The 13,956-nt window shown below is 43.3% G+C and overlaps 1 protein-coding gene across 1 annotated transcript in view; it reads right to left on the bottom strand.

Moving 5' to 3' along the window:
- Positions 1-12,842: 12,842 nt before the first annotated feature.
- The window catches only part of MUC13 (mucin 13, cell surface associated), a 33,907-nt gene continuing 32,793 nt past the window's right edge, over positions 12,843-13,956 (bottom strand). The window contains exon 14 of the mRNA XM_061192736.1: positions 12,843-12,892. The gene's annotated coding sequence lies outside the window, so the exon portion shown is untranslated. The remainder of the gene's footprint in view (positions 12,893-13,956) is intronic.

Raw genomic sequence — 13,956 nt, forward strand, 5'->3', positions numbered from 1 at the left:
TCTTCTAATTCCTCCCAAGCTTTTGTTTTCTGGTTTGTGGCTTTTTCTTGTCCAGTCATCCTTCATTCTTTGTACTAAGCTGGAGAGTGGAAGTGCCTTTTAAATGCTTTGACTTCCTCTGACTGGCAAAGTCAGCGTGCACTGATGGCCTCCGTCGGTGCTTCCCACAGCCACTGGAACAGTTCCCTTTGTGGCTGCCTCCACAGCATCCCATTTCTGATCATTGCTGAGCTTCTGGGCCCAAAGGAGGCTGCTGGTTGCATTGAGTTCGCTTCTCAAGGTTTGAACACAGGTAACCCAGAGGAATTTTATGTTTCTTATTAGTTTTAAAATAAGATGAATTCCTCAAGAAGTTAAATATAGAATTACCATATGATCCACAAACTCCATCTCCCAACTCCCAAAAGAACTGAAAGCAGGGCCTCAAACAGATGGTTATACACCCACGTTCATAGTGGCATTATTCACAGTCACCAAAAGGTGGAAATAACTCAAACATCCATCAACAGATGAATGGATAAGTAAAATGCAGTATGTACATACAATGGAATATTATCCAGTCTTAAAAAGGAATTAAATACTGACACATGTTACAACACATATGAACCTTGAAAACATTATGCTAAGTGAAATAAGCAAGACACAAAAGGACAAATATTGTATGATTCTACTTGTATAAGCAAATTCATAGAGTCAGAAAGGATAAAAGAGGTTACCAGGGGCTGGACAGAGGGGCAAACAGGAAGTTATTAATTAATGGGTACAGAGTTTCAGTTTGGGATAATGGAAAAGTTCTGAAAATGGATCATGGTGATGTTTGCATAACATTGTGAGAATACTTAATGCCACTGACCTGTACATTAAAAATTATTAAAATGGTAACTTTTGTGTTATGTGTATTTTACCATAATTTTAAAAAAACTTGAAATCGGATTAGTTAAAACTTTTCTATTTCATAATTCAGATTTGCATGCTAATTCACTCCCATGGTGAGTCGTCATATTGTGCAATTCAATCTATAATCCAAGTCAAAAATATTTTACTGAGGGGCTTCCCTGGTGGCGCAGTGGTTGAGAGTCTGCCTGCCAATGCAGGGGACACGGGTTCGAGCCCTGGTCTGGGAAGATCCCACATGCCGCGGAGCAACTGGGCCCGCGAGCCACAATTACTGAGCCTGCGCGTCTGGAGCCTGTGCTCTGCAACAAGAGAGGCCGCGATAGTGAGAGGCCGGCGCACCGCGATGAAGAGTGGCCCCCGCTTGCCACAACTAGAGAAAGCCCTCGCACAGAAACGAAGACCCAACACAGCCATACATAAATAAATAAATAAATAATATTTTACTGATATATAGTTGCAATGTAATATGAAGGGGAAAAAAAGTTGGAGGGGGAAAAGACAACAACCCTACAGTATTCACCTTAGTTTAGGTAATATGCTTAATTTACTCTGCTTTTAATCGTCATGCCTGGGGTTTGTTACAGTGCCAGAAATGAATGACCCTGATGACAGAATATTATAAAATTCTTTTGCAGCAATTGATAGGGCTATGAAACATGTATACAATTTTCTTTAATTTTAATTTTCACTTTTTTTTTTTTTTGGCCACACCGCACGGCTTGTGGGATCTCAGTCTTTGACCGGGATTGAACCTGGGCCATGGCAGTGAAAGCCCGGAATCCTAACCACTGGGCCACCAGGGAACTCCCTAACTTTTTATTTTAAAAATATAAAATTATATTCTTTTTTATAGGAAAATGTTCTTTATAGGTTTTTCTCCCCCTATGTGACATGGTGTTGGTTAGGAAAAAATACTCCCCATGACAGCCCTCAGAGTTTGCAGCCCATACAGGACGGCCAAGGACGGACCTAAAGGCACCATCCACATAATGGATGAACACAGGAGATGGGCAGATGACAGGCCATGGTGAGCACAGCGGGTTCCATTTTGGTGAAAATAGCCTATTATGTTAACTGGCATATAGTAGATCTCTCAGCAATTTTTGTTTGTTTATTTTGGGGTTAAGCATGGACATCGTGGTCATGCCACAGCTGAGATGGGTGGAATTTCATATTGAGAGACGGAATACAAAACAAGTCTTGATGGAAATTTTCAACAATGAGGAAAGGTGTTTCTCTTTGTTTTTGTTGCTTTTAATGTACAAATGTAAGTCATAGAAATGTACCATTTCTCTGAAGCTAAGAAGCACATACAAACATTTTAACCTTATTTATGGAGCAGCTAGCACACCCTCGATAAATAAGTCATGTGCTTTCAACCTCTCTATTCATAGAATTATCAATTCTGAAAACGCTCATGAATTATTATATCTTTCTGTAACCAATTTTCAAAGGTTAGTTTTGAAAATATTTTTAAGATTATATATTCCAGAGGGAATGTATGTTTTCCAGCTTTCATGAACTGAAATATTTTAAAAGTGTCCATTAATAAAATTACAGTAAAAGTTGTGATATTTTTCAATGAATTTTGGCATGTTTCCTTTTTTTTTTTTTCCTTTTTAGAAAACTTTTCTTTAAAATTGTCTGTAGAGGGGCTTCCCTGGTGGCGCAGTGGTTGAGAATCTGCCTGCCAATGCAGGGGACACGGGTTCGAGCCCTGGTCTGGGAAGATCCCACATGCCGCGGAGCAACTAGGCCCGTGAGCCACAACTACTGAGCCTGCGCGTCTGGAGCCTGTGCTCTGCAACAAGAGAGGCCGCGATAGTGAGAGGCCCGCACATCGCGATGAAGAGTGGCCCCCGCTTGCCGCAACTAGAGAAAGCCCTTGCGCAGAAACGAAGACCCAACACAGCCAAAAATAAAAATAATAAATAAATTTTTTTTAAAAATGTCATCTTTAAAAAAAAAAAAAATTGTCGTAGAGCTTAGACCCAGAGGAGACTGCTAGAGTCTTTCTCTAAATGCCCCTTTTCCACTCTGGCAAAGCCATTACAATTTGTTTCTCTTTTCCTAGAAGTTATCTCACACCACCTAAAGGGCACAGATGCTTTTCCAGTTATTTAAATAAAAAGTACAATGAATGAAGACAAGTACACAGACACACACAGACACACTCACACATACATACCCCTTTTTAATCATATCTAGAGACTTCTAGCGTAAATACCAGGAAACAAGCAGTGAGTAGGGAATGGGGAAGGAGCACAGAACAGGTATGGTCCATGCAGATGTGGCCTGGGAAGAAATGCCACAGAATGAGGGGAGCGTAATGGGATAGAGGGAAGTGAACACTATAGACGCTGGCAAGGATGGAGATATCTGAAGAGCAGAGGAAGCGGAGGGAACTTGGGAACGCTCTTGGAGGCTGAGCCAGCATTCTGCCTCGGCCACTTGAGTACCACTTTTTTTTAATCCTCCTTTTCACCTACAATCCCCTCCATGCCAACCCCCACTTTTGTCTTGCCTTTCTCTTCTGCCTTGTCTTAGCTCTATCAGTGGTCCTTCAGACAATGCTGGAGCTAGGAATTCAACAGCTTTTCAAAAGGTAGGATAAGCTTCTGACCCTTACCCCTTTCTGGGGGCCAGGTTTGGGGGTGTGATGGGGGGGTGGAGGCTGAGCAGCTTGCTGAAGGACCAGGTCTGCAGAAGGCAAGGGCCAACAGCCCTGCAAAAAGCCTCCAGCCCGGGACCCAACTTTGGCCTGTATACAGGGGCTACTGCTCCTTTTGTAGACTATAGCTCTTCATATTTAATTGCTAGCAGAGGAAAACTATAAATCTGGACTCAGAAGAATTCAGTTCCGGTCCTCAGTGCTATCAACTAGCTGAGCAACCGTGCAATTACCTGCCCCGCTCTGGACCTCAGTTTGCTCAGCTGGAAAGCAAAGGATCTGGTCCATGCCAGAGCTGGCTCTATAATTACTTCTTGTGAACTCAAATGTGTTTGGCACTTGGCAGCAGGCTCTGGTTTACATAACCTGTTCTACCAACTAAAAATTGTCCTTCAAAAAACTACTGCCCTTTAATAGGATACAGGACTTGGTTGAACACATTCGCTATGTGGGAAGATTGTGAGGGCCTGTCTTGAGAGTAGACTCTGAAAATGACCATTTCACCTCCTTAAGGGATGTCCCAAGGAGCCCCCATCAGCTCCCTGGCTAATCTACTCTGATTATTTAATCATCAATCACAGCAAGTTCTTCATTCCATGTAAACCAAGTTCCTTCTTTGGTAGTTTCCGCTTCCCCAGCCTCACTGGAGATAGGCCACTATCTGCTCCAACATTTCAGAGACGATACAATAAAACATGATGCCTGCAGTACCCACCAGAGGTTCCTCCGAGGGTCAACTCAATATTCAGACTCACAAGCCTTCTAGAGGCCACACTTGGCTTTAAAAGTCAAGACAATGTAGGGAGGAACCACAGCTGGCCAGCCTGGCAGCATTGAGAGTTCATCTCATGGGAGCTCTGCTCTCAGTCTCGCATAGCAGTCAGCTCAGGTGCAGGAGCTAAGAGCCTCGTTGCTCAGGTGTAGGCCCCTCCCCAGCTTAGAAGCCATCATATTTTGTAATAACTCTAGGAGTATAGTTTCCAGGTTCCTCACAAAGACAAGCACAGCTCAAAAAGTCCCCACACTCAGAGAGAATGGAGCCCAGCCAAGTATTTATAGCTCAGTCAGGTATTTACAGTACAAATCAATGCTGTAAAACATACCTCATTCTCCCCATTTGGATGCTGGGGCTTAGAGAACGGATAAGTGATAGAGCCAAGATCTCCTGACTCCAAGGTCCACAGTTCTTTCTGTTCTATCACAGCTGCCTCATTTTGAATGGAACTCTGATCTTCACTATGACTAGGACATAGTCTTAATTCGAGTGTACTTAAAAGAAATATATCTTAATATTTTCGAAAGTGCAATGTTATCTCATAATTGGTCTTATTTGTGATCATTTCAGAAAATATTTACATGCAGGTTAAATCAGCAAATACATCTGAAAACACCTGGCACACAGTAGGCATTCAATAACTATTTATTGAATCTGCCTTGTACTTCCTAAATTGGGTCCCCACCTGATTTCTTAGGGTGACAGCTTTGACCCACTATTCTTCTGAGCCATGTTATGTTATACAGGGTGGCCATCCAGGGGGACAGTGGACCTTTCATTACATGGAGCCCCATGCTTTCTAGCTACCCTTGTAACATTCATCCCCAAACCACAATTAACAGCAAACACAGGGCCTTTTACCCTTAGGTCAATAGGCTGAAGTGTAGTTAGCTGTGGAGATCTGTGACTCCCCAGACTAGGGCACCCAAATCATGTTTTCCAAATGCAGCTGAAGGACAAAGCCAAGCCAGACCCAAAGCAGGATGCCTGCAAACTATAACTTGAGAGAGCTGGGCTCCCTCCTTCCAAAGAGACCAGGGAGGGCATTGCAATTGTCTCCACACAAGAAGGCAGGACTTGAGTGAATGCCTTATTAGGTATAGTTGTTCAGCCTTCTCTTCAGAAAAAGCAGGTAGGGCACATAGTTGGTATAACTGAAAGATCAGCACACCAGGAATCAGATGATGATGCAACACACAAGGCCCTTCAGAGCCTGGCCCCGACACCCACCCTCACACACACATTCCCACCTTTGTACATCGTGTTTCTTCTCCATAGATGGTCATGTTCCTGCTCTTTCCAGCTAGTAAACTTGACTCGTCTTTCCATACCCAGCTCAAGCCTTCCAGAACTGATGTTCATAGAACGTTGTCCTCCATGTTCTCAAAGGGCTTGGTCCTTGCTCTATCAGATGAGTTGAATTTGAAATTACTTGCTTATGGCACAACTGACTCTCTGACTTAATTGAGAATTAAGAGAGTAGGCACTTAAGTATCTGTGGGATAAACAACAACATCCTACTGTATAGCATAGGGAACTATTAATATATTCAATATCCTGTAACAAACCATAATGGAAAAGAATATGAAAAAGAATATATATGTATATGTATAACTGAATCAGTTTTCTGTACAGCAGAAACTAACCCAACATTGTAAATCAACTATACTTCAATAAAATAAATTTAAAAAAAAGTATTTGTGGAATGCCTCACTGTTTAAACAAATATTTATTGAGTGTATACTCTGTGCTAGATACTGCTCTAGGTTAGGGATGGAATTGTGATATTTATGCAGAATCTTGAAGGGTGAGATAATGTTGTAAGGTAGAGGGAGGGAGAGGAACAGAGACGGGATAGCTGTTCACAAAGCACCCATTTCCTGGTCTTCCTGGACATGAAGCTCTCCTATATTCCTCTGTCTCCCTGGATGTGTTGGGTGTAGTTATGTGACTACGTTCTAAGCCAATGCGATGTGGGAAAAAATGAGAGGTATTAACACCAGACCTGACCCATAAAAATCTCTCTTGCATGATCCTCCATGCTTTTTCCCTTTGCAGTAGATTGATGCAGATGAGTACAGTGTGACCTTGGGAAACATGTTTAAAATGAGGAAGCCATAGCAGGAAGGAGCCTGGATCACCACTTAGAGGAGAGCAGAGGGCTCACGAGGAGCGCCCAGGAGCAAGAATAGACGTCTCTGGACTATAATGCAGTCCACTGTCCAAATGTCTACTTGTGTTGACCCTTGTGAGGTGTGTGTTTTGTTTTAAGCTTGAGACTTAGAATAATAACAACAGAAAATTTTAAAAGATTAGTTTAAAATGATAGACATTCTATTATGGAATAAGAATTACGTACAATTTAGAGGGTATTGTATAAGTTAATTCCTCTCAAGAAAATGGTAAAGCTGGTTAGTTAGGGCTGGCTAAGAGAGGCTTTCTGTTATGGACTAAGCTTAAAAAAAAATACCTCAAAAGTGTCATTACAAATAGACATTTGGACAATCGACCCTATTATAATCCAGAGACTTCTCCTCTTGTTTTGCCCTAATTCTATTCTTTGCTTCCATAGTCCAGGATATTCCTTGCTCGAGGATGTTACTTCACTGAAATAGGGCCTTCATTCTTTCTTGTTTTGTTGAGGACCTTCTACATACCAGAGAAATAAGACAGAGGGTTTTTCTCCACAAGCTCAGGAGCAGAGAAGGACTGGCTGATAAAGGTGGTACTAAGCAGGGGTGGGGGTTGGAGGTGTTCAGTGTCAACCCAGCGGGGCCTTGGACCCTGTCAGGAGGTTGTTGTTTCCAGCATAAGGAAAGAAGCCTCAAAGACTCCTCTGTCACCACATATGGGCAGGATACCACAGCTGGGCGGAGAGAGAATGGAGAGACTTTTCATTAGAGAGAAACTGGAGGCCCCGCACCCAAACAGAGAGGGAAGCCACAGCCACAGCTGGGGCCATCAGTAATGCACAGCAGGCATTTTGCAGATGATTTTAGATGAATTACTTTAATGGAGAGAATATGTTCTGAAATCTGAACAATTACATAAGGACAGAATTTTTCATTTTTGGTAATAAAGGCCCATTAAGCGATACACTCCAGGAAGATCTGTTTGTATCTGGCCCCAGGCCTAGTAAATATAGGACACTCTCAGTTTCAAATATATGTCTCATAGTCTCTACGAACCATTGAAATATCCTACATATGTTAATATTTTGGCATTAAATGACAGAGAGCTGTGCTAATTACTACCCACAAAACTTTGGGCAAGTTTCTTGCCTCTATCTCCCCAACTATTGAACAAGGGTAATAAGAGTATTACTTCACAATTATTGTGAGAATGAAAGGAAGAATTGTGCCTGGCCTATATTAAATACTCCATAATATATTGACTATTATTATTGTTGTTTTTTCAAACCGGCTCTCATCTGGAAGCAGGAGAGAATTCTTTTATTAGACCACATGTTCTGATTGTGGGCTCAGAAAATGTTACTGAGCCTGCAGGAATAATGAAGCCTTTGATGGTTTGCTCCAAGCTTTGTCTTTGAATAAAAGTGCACACATGTCACAACCTGGAGGTTGAAGAAAAGTTCCCCATACAGTGCCCCAGGGCTCTTCCCAACCTCATTCTCTAAAAAATCCAGCCAGACCTTGCTCACCTCATAAAAGCTGATGAAAGACAGAAATCTCCCACTGGTGGCATTTTTCTTTTCTTTAAAAAAAATTTTTTTAAATTTATTATTTTTATTTTTGGCTGTGTTGGGTCTTCGTTTCTGTGCGAGGGCTTTCTCCAGTTGCGGCAAGTGGGGGCCACTCTTCATCGCGGCGCGCGGGCCTCTCACTATCGCGGCCTCTCTTGTTGCGGAGCACAGGCTCCAGACACGCAGGCTCAGTAGTTGTGGCTCACGGGCCCAGTTGCTCCGCGGCATGTGGGATCTTCCCAGACCAGGGCTCGAACCCATGTCCCCTGCACTGGCAGGCAGACTCTCAAGCACTGCCCCACCAGGGAAGCCCGGCATTTTTTTTAAACCTAAAATGATGAATTTTTCAATGCAAATTGATTTATCTTCTTTTTTATTTTGGAAAGCCATTAAATAAAACATTGATTATCTGAATAATTGTACCAAATTTTATGCATCATTAAGATGACATTAACATTACTTCAATTCTTAAGTTATTATAGGACCACTGGAAAGAAACAATGTATGATTCTAATGATCCAGTAAAAATTATGCAAATGTGCAACAAGAGTGAACTGATAACATTCATGTTTCCCTGGCACAAGAGCAAAGAATGAAGAGACCAAGAAAAAGTCAAGTGGGAATTATTTAGAATTGTTGCATTAAAAGTGAACGATTTCCAACAAGGCTTTTAAAACCACTGTCCCACCGGAAGTTGGGTTTTTGCAAGCCATAGGAGACAGCACCACCTACTGGCTGCAGAATTTGCCCAGCGGCTAGGAAGAAGGAAGAGGGTGGTGGGTAGTTCAGGGGTAAAATTGCCCCAAAGATTTAAGTTTCAAGCTGTTTTGGTGTTGATGTCACCTGGACGATTGACCTCCTCCTCCATAAGGAAGCTCAGAGACCACTGAAGCTTCTTATGCATAATAGATTCCTGGTTTCTAGAATCTCTGGGGAAGGAATGGGAAATGATGTGATCTGGGGCTTGACCTCAAGGAGCCAAGCCGCTGGTCGAGAGTAGTGATCCTCAAACTCCCCTGCACATTCGAATCACTTGCGGAGCTTAACCCAGCCGGATGCTCTAGACCAATGAAGTGCTCTGGGATGGGACCCAGGCATCAGTGATTTTTAAATCTTCTCCAGTGACTCCAGTGTACAGCCGAGACCTGCTGCTGTCGGGGCAATGGTCCATCCCCAGCTGGTTTTACCCAACGCTGACCTCAGAGAGCCTTCAAGCTGAAGCAGAGATCAGCGGAATGACATGTACGTGCTCCTGTGCTGTCTGAGGGCAGTGATCAGAGGATGCCTCCCTCAAGGTCAGAGAGGCTCCCGAAGGAGTGTCCACACCCCACTTAAAAAAAACCAAAAACAGCTCAATTGAGGTATATATACAATAAACTGTACATATGTAAAGTTTGTAATTTAAGTTTTGCTATACCCGTGGTAACCTTCACCACCATCAAGATAATGAACATACCCTTCAAGATTGAGCTGGAAGAGTCCCGCTTTATACTGTTTCATAACTATTTAATATTCTATGCCAGGCATTGTGCTGGGTGAGAAGGAAACACAGACTTACCATGCAGGACCTCTTTACCAGGGAAATGAGTTCCAGGACCCGGCTGACATGAGAGAGGCGATACTTCTGCTTGAGAGGGCTGTGTGGAGAAGGGGAGGATTCAAAAAAGCTGGTCAGAAGAGATGGTGTTTTAGCTGATCTAGACAGTTGGAGATGTTTATTAGGCAGTTGAAGGAAAGGGGCATTTCAAGTGCAGGGCACAGCACAGGCAAAAAAATGGAGGTAGTATAAAATAGATAACTAATAAGAACCTGCTGTATAAAAAAAATAAAATAAAATAAATTCAAAAATTCAGGAAAAAATGGCAGTAGGAGGAGGTGGCATGTTTAGGGAACAGCAGGTATGCCAGTGTTAGCGCACTGTGGGGGGTGGGAGGGTGGGGACGGGGGAGGAGAGGCAACTCTGGAGCACTTGAGCCACAAGGAGTCTGGCTTGAATCTCTGAGCTTGATTCTCTCAGTGGAGAACCCCTGAAAGCCTTAAGCAAGGGAGTGTCATGATCAGATTCACATCTTAGAAAGTTCATTCTGACAGCCCTCCAAGGTTGCAGGACAGTCAGTTAGAAAACCTTTGCAAAGGTCCCAGTGAGCGGAAGCAAATGAATTACACGTCCTATTATGTAAGATCAAAAGCAACTTTGGAGGCAAAAGCCATTTTCATAAATATTACACATATACATATTTGGAGCATTATTTTTATTCAAACAATAGCAATGAAATTCTCCCAAGAATGGATGTACTCTGGTCCATGAAGCCCAGAGTTTTGTATGGCCCAGGACCTTTGAGAAGTGATGGAAACTGACATGGTGTAGTGCAGAGGGGCACGAGAGAGGAGGGACTCTTTAGAAAACAGGTTCAGGGACTTCCCTGGAGGCGCAGTGGATAAGACACTGCGCTCCCAATGCAGGGGGCCCGGGTTCAATCCCTGGTCAGGGAACTAGATCCCACAGGCATGCTGCAACTAAAAGTTCACATGCCACAACTAAGGAGCCAGTGAGCCGCAACTAAGGAGCCCACGAGCCGCAACTAAGGAACCCACCTGCCGCAACTAAGGAGCCCACCTGCTGCAACTAAGGCCCGGTGCAACCAAATAAATAAATAAATAAATATTTTTTTTAAAAAAAAGAAAGAAAAAAGAAAAGAGGTTCAAATAGCCTACTTTTAGCACTAAATCCAGAATCATCTTCAAATGTAAAGGAGGTAACATGCAGGTCAGAACTAGAGTCTGTGATGTCAAGTTACAGTGGTCAGCCAATTTTAAGTTATGTCTTCATTAATTCTGTTAACCTATTGATTGCTGACTAATATTTTGACTGTGGGCATTAATAGGTCATACGAGTTTCTTTTATTACGTTCACCAGCTAGCCTTGAGAACACAAGAGTAATCACAAGCTGTATCAGTGAGGATGCTGTCACCTGCAAAAACAGAAGCAACTACTCAAACTGTCCTAACAGTAAAGTCCAGAGCCTTCAGGGATGGTCTGATCAGAGCACCAGCTCCATTTTTCCATGGTTCTCTCAGCTTTGCCCTCCTCTATGTGTCAGCTCAGCAAAACTGAAGCAGTTCGAGGCCTCACATCCTCAACCCCACTCTCCAGAACAACGAGTTTCTCCTCCTCCGAGCCTCCTACCAACATTTGAGATTTATTCTAATTGTATCCACTTGTGCCATGTGCTTGCTAAGTCAATCACTGTGGCAAGAGGGCATGGGATTCCACTGATTGGCTTGGGCCAACCAAGGCCTACATTTGGAGCTAGGGGTTGGATCAATCCCACCCAAAATGCTTGGTTGCTTCATAATGGAAGAGTTGTGGGGTATGCATGGGGAAGCAGCCAAAAATGTCTATTCCATGATAAAAAAAATTACCTTGGGTAATCCAACAGCCCCTAATGATCAGATGTTAATCAATTCCGTTTACCATGTGTCATGTTTGCTATTGAAAGTGAAATTTAACTGCTATGTGCATCACCCAAAGTCCCAAACACAAGGGAGGACACCATCCATTAAAGACACTTTATTTATTACTGTTTATAGTTAACAGTCAAGAACAAATAATAATAATAACAACAAATAAAAATAACTTGCAGAAGACCAGACATTAGACATAAACAAGGATACTACTAACATTAAAGAAAGCTGTGCTGGAGGTGGCTGCCCCCATTCTTGGCTGTGTGTGTGTCAGTGACCACGGCTAAGGCTCTGTCCCCAGGGAAGGCTGAGGCTTTGGTGGAATACCTCTGGAGTCTGTATCACGAGGCTGAACATTTGGATCCAGAGCACAAGCTCCCTCTCTCACCATCAGCCAGTCAGAATGTCTACAATTTCAAAGTGACTTCAAGCTCTTGCTCTGGGGGGTTTGTCTTCACATCCTCTCCTAGGTTCTAAATCTTGGGTAGGGCATGAATTAGAGGAAATGCCCATTTGCTCATTGAGGAGGGGAATCGGAGGATGAAGGTGGGCCCTGGGAACCTTCTCCCTTACTCAGCCTACCAGCCCAGCTTCCTTCTACCTCTGTTCCTCCTACTCCTGGTCACATTTGTCCCCACTGACTCCCCTACCTACCGGCATTTCAAAACCTCTAGAACGTACCCCCGCAGAGGACATTTCTAGTTCAGGCCTTCCAGTTGACATTAAGAAGGCCCTGGGTTGCCAGTAACTGCTCCCAAAAAGCTAAGAGACCTGTCTCTTTTTATCTATCCTCTTGATTTGAGCCCAGGTCACAAGCTCCTGGCAGTTCAAGGGTAATGAAATCCCTACATTTGAGGAAAAGAAGCAGCTTCCCTGTTTTAACTTGCCAGAGAATGAACCTGAGCATCTTCAAGGATGGTATCTCCTCCCATCTCCTGGGACCTCCACAGCTGATGTGTAAGAGTCTCCCAGAATACGTCAATTATCTACAGGGTATCAACTGAAAGCAACAGTCTTCTAGACTCTTTCAGGAGTGAAAAATCCTGGGGAGCTTCCCTCTAGATAGATAGAATGATTACTGTTGCACGGCCAGGAAAAAAAAAACCTAACCATTGTACTGATTGGAGTAAATCAACTGTCTTAAGTATAGATGCTTACTAATAGCATCTATGTGCATTTAATTTCATAGGTACTTAGTTAGCAACCAAGCTGTATTCATTGCAAACAGTCACAACTTCCATTCAGAGAGGCTGGATGGAAGAGAAATACCAAAGGCCAGATCTTCATGGCTGCTCCCTTCTCCATCAGTCTTTGAAACACTCAAAATAAAAGCTCATACGTTGGGTTGAGGGGCCATGGATGGTTCCAAATTTTTACCGTTCTAGACAAAACGAGAGAGAGAGAAAGAGAGGGGGAAAAAACTCTTAGAAAAGAAGTATTCCAACAGAAACATATGAGAAAATTTAGATTCATAAATGATTAACATTACTGTAATTAACACAATTTGAATACTGTTATTCAAATTAGAACCCATCGTGCTGTGTTCTTTATGCATTTTGGCTTATTTGATCTTTACCCTCTGAGGTAGGCTTCATTTTAACCATTTCACAGATGAGAAAACAAACCCAGGGAAGTCAAATAACTTGTCTGAGATCACACAGCTCGTAGCAGGAAGGGCCAGGCTGTGAACCCAGATCTGTCTGATTCTAAATCCCATGCCTGCTCAGCCACTAAAGGGCTTTCTTCAGAGGTTATACTTGAAGTAAGGGCTCCACTGTGGGGAAAGGGAGGTTTGAAATGAGTTCCATGGTTAAGGTTCACCTCAGGTAGGACCAAAGGGAGGTCCATTCTCGGCTCTTGCATGCTAGACCCTGTGTCCAACCCTACATGGCGCATTTTGTGAAAGTCATCCCTTCGTGCATGCATGGAACACTTAGATTCCATGACTGAAGGAAACTTGATATGCAAAATCAACCGTGGGATTTCAAACTAAAAATAAGTCAGATTTTCCCAGAATATTCAAAGTGCGTTAAGATCCGCAAAGGATGACCCGCTCACCTGGGCCGCCTGCAGAAGCAAAGCTCGCACACAGGGAGCGGGGATACTGTGCCCCCCTTCCCCGGCCCCTCTACCACCCTCCCGGGTCCCCCTTCTCTTTCAGCCTCTTTATTTTTCTTCTCTCCTGGGGATACCTCACCCCTCCTTCTTTCCCTTTCTCCCCACTCTTCCTCTTTTAAACAAGTCATTTCTCTCCTTTCCTCTCTTCTTCCCCCTCTCTCTTCTCTGGCCACTTTTCCTCTTCCTTCTGTCTTGTCACTCCTCCCCGAGGGAGTCCTCTCTGACAGGCTTTCTCCTTTCAGCATTTCATTCGGTCACACTGAGCAATGCCAGCTACGATTCTCCAAAACAAATCTAACAAGGACAAGCTACTTGCCTTGAAAGTCC

Source organism: Eubalaena glacialis, chromosome 6 (assembly GCF_028564815.1).
Source record: "Eubalaena glacialis isolate mEubGla1 chromosome 6, mEubGla1.1.hap2.+ XY, whole genome shotgun sequence".
NCBI classification, from domain to species: domain Eukaryota; kingdom Metazoa; phylum Chordata; class Mammalia; order Artiodactyla; family Balaenidae; genus Eubalaena; species Eubalaena glacialis.